We start from the raw sequence: 6,009 nt of genomic DNA, 5'->3' as shown, positions 1-6,009 counted from the left end.
GTAAAGCAAAGAAGCCTGTCAATAGGACAAAATGGCAGCCCACAGGGTGGGAAATGCTATTTATCAACCCTACATCTGATAGAGGGCTAATATCCAAAATAAATAACTCAAGAAGGTATACTCCAGAGAACCAAATAATCCTATTATAGATTAGAGTACATACTTAGAGAATTCTCAACCAAGAAATCTCAAATGGCTGAGAAGAACCTACAGAAATGTTCAACATCTTAATTATTAGGGACATGGAATCAAAATGATCCTGAATTTCCAAATCACACCAGTCTGAATTGCTAAGTTAAAAAATCCATTTAAAGCAGATGTTAGAGAGGATGCACAGAAACAAGAACACTCCTCCATTGCTGGTGGGACGAGAAGCTGGTTAAATCACTTTGGAAATCAGTCTGGTGGTTCCTTAGAAAATTGGAAATAGTTATTACTGAGGACCTAACTATACCATTCCTTGGACTGTACTCAACAGATGCTCCAACATATAACTAGGACACATGTTCTACTGTGCTTATATCAGCCTTATATATAATAACCAGAAGCTGGTCACATCCCAAATGTCCCTTAACAAAATAATGTATACAGAAAAATGTGAGAAACATACACATTGGAGTACTATGCAGCAATAAAAACAATGATTTCATGAAATTCACAGGCTAATAAATAGAATAAGAAAATATCGTCCTGAGTGAGGTAACCCAGATGCAAAAGAATATTCATGGTATGTACTCACTAATAAGTAAATGTTAATCCAGAAGCACACAATGCCCAACATACAACCCACAGAACATTTTGTGCATAAAATGTGAGAAGACCAGGGTGTAAATGCTTCAGTCCTGCACTGAGTGTGTAACAGGATGACTGTAGGAGAGGAGTGATAGTGGAACCGGGAGGGAGAATAGAGGGGGAAATAAGCTACACAGCATCAGGATCTCGAGGATGGTCAGGTAATCGAATAAAAAATGTGTAGCAGGGGAGGAATGAGGAACTGGGGATAGCCACCAGAGGCTCCCAGACACCAGGGTAAATGAGGCTCCCAGGACTCAGCAGGCATGATTACTATTACTACAAATAAGAATAAGAATAAGAATAAGAATAAGAATAAGAATAAGAATAAGAATAAGAATAAGAATAAGAAAGAATAAGAATAAGAATAAGAATAAGAATAAGAATAAGAATAAGAATAAGAATAAGAATAAGAAAAGTTGCCTACAAGACTGGCCTGAATGCATGCCTATAGGGAACATTCCTAACTATTAATTGGGGTAGGAATGCCTTGCCTCTTTACTATGGGTGATCCCTGGGCAGGTAGTTCCTAGTATCTTAGTATAAAGAAGGTAGAATGACAGAGGGAGCAAGCCAAAAACCAACCTTCACCTGTGGTCTTGGCTACAGTTCTTGACCTTTGGTTTCTACTGTGGCTCCCCATTTTACAGTCACTTTACATGGAAAGTGTTGGAGGAAATGAACCCTTTCTTCCTTATTCTTGACTTAGTTTTATGTATGGTGTTTACCACAGCTTCAGAAAACCTAACTTAAGAAACACCCTAAGTTAGAAAAGACCACTCACGTCCTTCAGTCCCTTAAGTGACTCTTCCCTTGGCTATCACAATAAAGAGCATTGTTTTCAAGAAGGTCTAACTCTATACAATGGTGGTACCACCCTAGATAGATTGGGGCCAGTCTTGTTAAGTTTAACTCCTTCTGGTCACACATAAAATTGACTGGGTCTTGGGGTAAATCCAGCCTTCTGTGAGGTCAAAGGTGTCTTGTTCTAAGATGAGTATGGCTCAGAACAGTCATTCATTCACTAATGCTCTCTATCTGACAGATCACCACTAAGAGATAGTCAGGGTCAAATCACTGACCAGAATCAAACGTCATCCTCTAGAACTTCCTCAGAGCTGCAAATAGACAAGGGATCTTGTTGATTGGTCATAAGATGAAAGTGCCTAACAAGCATAATAAATATTATGAGGTAAAGAGTGTCTGTGAGAGCCTGGAGATCAGAAATTACAACCAGAAGAGCCCTAATAGTGGGAGATGGCATCGATGCTGAAGGCAATGACTAATAATTCTGAAGTAGTAACATGATGATTTTAAGGGATTAGGATGAGAAAAGAAAAACTATTTTAGTATTTATATTCCAGGATTACTGAAGAAACAAATTGAGATAAAAATCATAAAAGGGGCCTTGGGAACTAAAGTTATCCAAACATGACCTGACAAGCCATTTTAGAGTTGTGTGAGCCAAAAAGTACACAGTAAATCTTTTACATTCTCAATTATTTTGGTTGTTGTTTGGTTTGAGGTGTATTGGTTTTTTTGTTTTGTTTTGTTTTGTTTTGCTTTGCTTTGCTTTGCTTTGCTCTACTTTCTCAAAATGTGCCTGGGAAGAGTAGGTTTCATTGAGGAAATCATATGTGACTTTCCCTTCCAGGATGAAGATTCCAGAATGAACATCGTTCAAAGTATTTTTTTCTCTATCTTTTCAAATATATTAATCCACTGCCTTCTGGGATGCTAGCTTTCTTTTTTTTTTTTTTTTTTTTGGTTCTTTTTTTCGGAGCTGGGGACTGAACCCAGGGCCTTGCACTTCCTAGGTAAGCGCTCTACCACGGAGCTAAATCCCCAGCCGGGATGCTAGCTTTCTGTGCGCTGAATAAATGGATGAAGAATTTATGGTGAAAATGTGACAAAGTCTCTCTGTCTCAGCCCACAGAGGATAGTCGCTTACCCTGGAGTGTCCCAAGCAACAGAACGTTTTGTCACAGCATCGCAGTGTCAGTCAGAAGCTACCGTTTTACTCTTTTTACTCTGGATCTAATAAAAAAATAAACCAATTTTTATGAGGATGGATGAAGTAGGTTCTATAAACCAATAGGTATAACTCAATGTTAGGGTTCAAGTGAAAGTGAACCATCCACTAATATATGTATGTTATCTTTTGTCATTTAGGTTTTGGCAACGTAACACAAACTACAGAAATCTGACCAAGCAGAAGGATCTTAATTGGCTTATAGTCTCTAGGGGAGCATCATGATTGATTGATACCCCTAGGTACAAGGTCATGGCTGTATATATGTATATATACATAAACAGGCAAAATCAAGGACAGCAAGCATGTAAGCAGCTTTATTCCATGGCGACTGCCTTGTTTCTTGCCTCAAGAGTCCTGCCATGACTCTACCATGAATTCTACTTATGGTAGAATATGTTGGGATATTTAAGCTAAATAAACCCTTTCTTTAGCAAGTTCTGTTTGGTCATGGTGTTTTAAATTCCAGCAAGAGAACGCACACAATACTGTGTGAATATACAATGAAGCATAATAGTCTGCAGCTTGTTGCAATTCAAATGATTCCACCTAGTATTATTAAAGGTGAAATCTTTATTGGAGTTTGGTTATCAACTATCCAAGAAAGGGTCATGTATTTGAAGATTGAACCCTGGCATGTGGCCCTGTTTGGGCAAGTTGTAGGAAATCTGGGAAATATAGCTTAGCAGAAAGAAATTGGTCATAGGGGAATCTAGGGATTGCTAACAAGGTATAACCATCTTGCTCAGGTCTCTACCTTTTCACTGAACATATTTTCAGATCTTTAGGACTCAATGCAAAGAAAAAATGTGGGCTGTACCCAGCAATCATTGTTCCATTTCAGCTCTAACCTCAAAGAGTACCATTGTGAGGTCATTGACCTTCCAACTTACACTTCCTGTCCTTACAGGGAATGCTTTTGCTGTTGGTTGGAGAGTACTTGGATTTCTGGGCTCGTGAGCCACAGCATATGGTTCTTCATGAATTGTTGAGTCTGAACATAGTGAGTTTCCTTGACATTTCTGTGTTTCAGTTTGGAGGTTTTTGTTTTATGGACTTAAACAATCTTTCTCTTCCTGTCCTTTCTTACTTTAAAGTATGAATATAGACATTTTTATTTTCTTTGTTAATTAGAATTTGACTCCATTTAAAATGTCTTACTTTGCTTGATTTTATTTCTTTCACTGTAGGAACATTAGTTTATATTAACTACACAAGATGAGCAATCTCACAGTGATTTTTCCATACATGCACATGAAGAAATTTGACCAACTTCCAATCCCTGATCACACTGGCTCTTGACCAGATCTTCTAATTCCCTCAGTGTTTCCCTTTTTTTGTTCACTTAGTTTCCAAGTACAATACAAATTACTCCAAGTCTTCCTGCTCAGAAGACTGACAGGAACTATTAGATGGTCTCTTAAGCAAGGTCACCATTGTGTCTGAATGCTTCAGAAGAATGCCTCCTCCTAGCTGGTTATTGTAGGATCAAAAAGGCAAAAGGCATGATTCCATGTAAGGGGCAAAGGCAATGCTCAAATCCTATTATTTTGATGCTAATTATGGAAGTGGGCATCTATAAAGAATCCAAAGACAGAAGAAAGTTAAATCTAAAAAGAGCCCTTTTTTTATTTCCAGGAAGAACTTTCCTTGGTGCTCCACCGTAGCCTGGCCCTCTATCTATCTGGGTACATCTGTCTGTAGCTATCATTCCAGAGACTATAGTCTGCCTTAAGGAGGGTGAATGCTGCACTAAAGCTAGTATGTTTTTATGCAGAGGAGGTAGAGACAATAATGATTTTGTTAAAGCAAAGTATCATGCCTGTGCTCTTGATTCCTACTAGATAAGGAGCTCAAAGAACATGTCCAGGAACAAAAATTGCCTAATTTTGGAATGATTTTCCTAGCACTCCACTGAATCCACCTCCAAACATCTGCCTCTTTGGAAAAACACAGGGAAATTATAATGTCAATGATTCTCCCTAACTTTACAACCTAGGCTTGAGTAAAATTCTTCCTCGAATCTTAGGCTTTTCATCTGTTACAAGGGAGACAGTGGGGAGCAAAAACTTCATGGTACAGCAGCAAATCCCTTTTCAGGTTCCTTCCTGTTCTCCAAGATGTTGATGAGAGGGTGTTTCTATCTTATATGACTTTCTGATTAGACTACTGGAAAGAAAGGCTTTGGTGCTCATTGGTGAACAGTACCTCTGTCTCCCTTTTATTGTATAATGATTTTGCCTGTTATAATTGCTACCTAGTTTTTAGTGTGGAATTTCCCAACATATGCTCTGTCTAAATGACGGTGAACATTTTATTAAGAGAGAATGTTCTCCTAGGACTCTGATACACTACAGTTCAGTGACTTGGCATCTATCACGTAGCTGGTTCTGGGTGTGTCCATTGAGGTACCATTAATGTATAAATTTAAAGACGTGTGATAGGAGTTTATGGCAGCATAACTTCAAGTACATGGTAAAAGTTGACCACAGCTCTTGCACCTCAGTCATTGATGTGACACTCATCTGTGGCTATGCCCATGTATAACAGCAACCAATAATTTTTGAAGCATTGGGAACATAGATCATGTACAAACAAAAGCACTGCACTCCTTTCTTTTCTTTTGTTTGCTTTTCTTCTAGGTTTCATGGTACAGGCTCTTCTGGAGCACATGCTGGCCTCACCATCACTATATAGCCAAAGTTGGCTTGAATGTTGCTCATCATGCTGCCACTTTCAAAAATTTTATAATTAGTATGGGCTCATCTTTATGAGATTCTATTGATTTTCCCCTTTAAAAAATGTGTGTAAGACCCTCGGATCCCGGCCCGCAGCAGCTCTCTGCTCCCAAACCCCGTGGGAGAGAGACCTCACTGCCTGATCAGGTGGGCACCCGTGAGGCTGCAGAGCAGAGGAGACCACCAACACTGCCCACCCCTGCCCACATCCTGAAAGACCCCAGCTTAGCAGCAGTAACGCCATTTTGCAAGGCTGTACTTAAGATGACTGGTTCAGAGAAAGGTTAGAACACTGAGTACACAGCGGCTGCCAAGCAGGATGTGTTTGGTTGAAGGCCTGGCAACAGGACGACTGCGGTTGAGCACCTGACAATGAGAAAAGCCCCGGGAGAGGTCCCACACCCTGGTTATGTTCCAAGAAGGTAGCTAGGAAACTTGCCCCCGGGC

General features: G+C 39.6%; 1 long non-coding RNA gene across 1 annotated transcript; it reads left to right on the top strand.

Annotated features, from left to right (window-relative positions):
• The first annotated feature begins 3,631 nt into the window (after positions 1–3,631).
• LOC134484850 (uncharacterized) lies at positions 3,632–5,589 on the top strand. The gene is made up of 2 exons (XR_010062652.1): positions 3,632–3,827; positions 5,467–5,589. It is a non-coding gene; the product is annotated as an uncharacterized LOC134484850 (long non-coding RNA).
• Positions 5,590–6,009: the final 420 nt, after the last annotated feature.

Source organism: Rattus norvegicus, chromosome 1 (genome assembly GCF_036323735.1).
Source record: "Rattus norvegicus strain BN/NHsdMcwi chromosome 1, GRCr8, whole genome shotgun sequence".
In the NCBI taxonomy this organism is placed as follows: Eukaryota; Metazoa; Chordata; class Mammalia; order Rodentia; family Muridae; genus Rattus; species Rattus norvegicus.
Note: the sequence above shows the minus strand (reverse complement) of the source record. Positions and strands in the feature narration are given on the sequence as shown.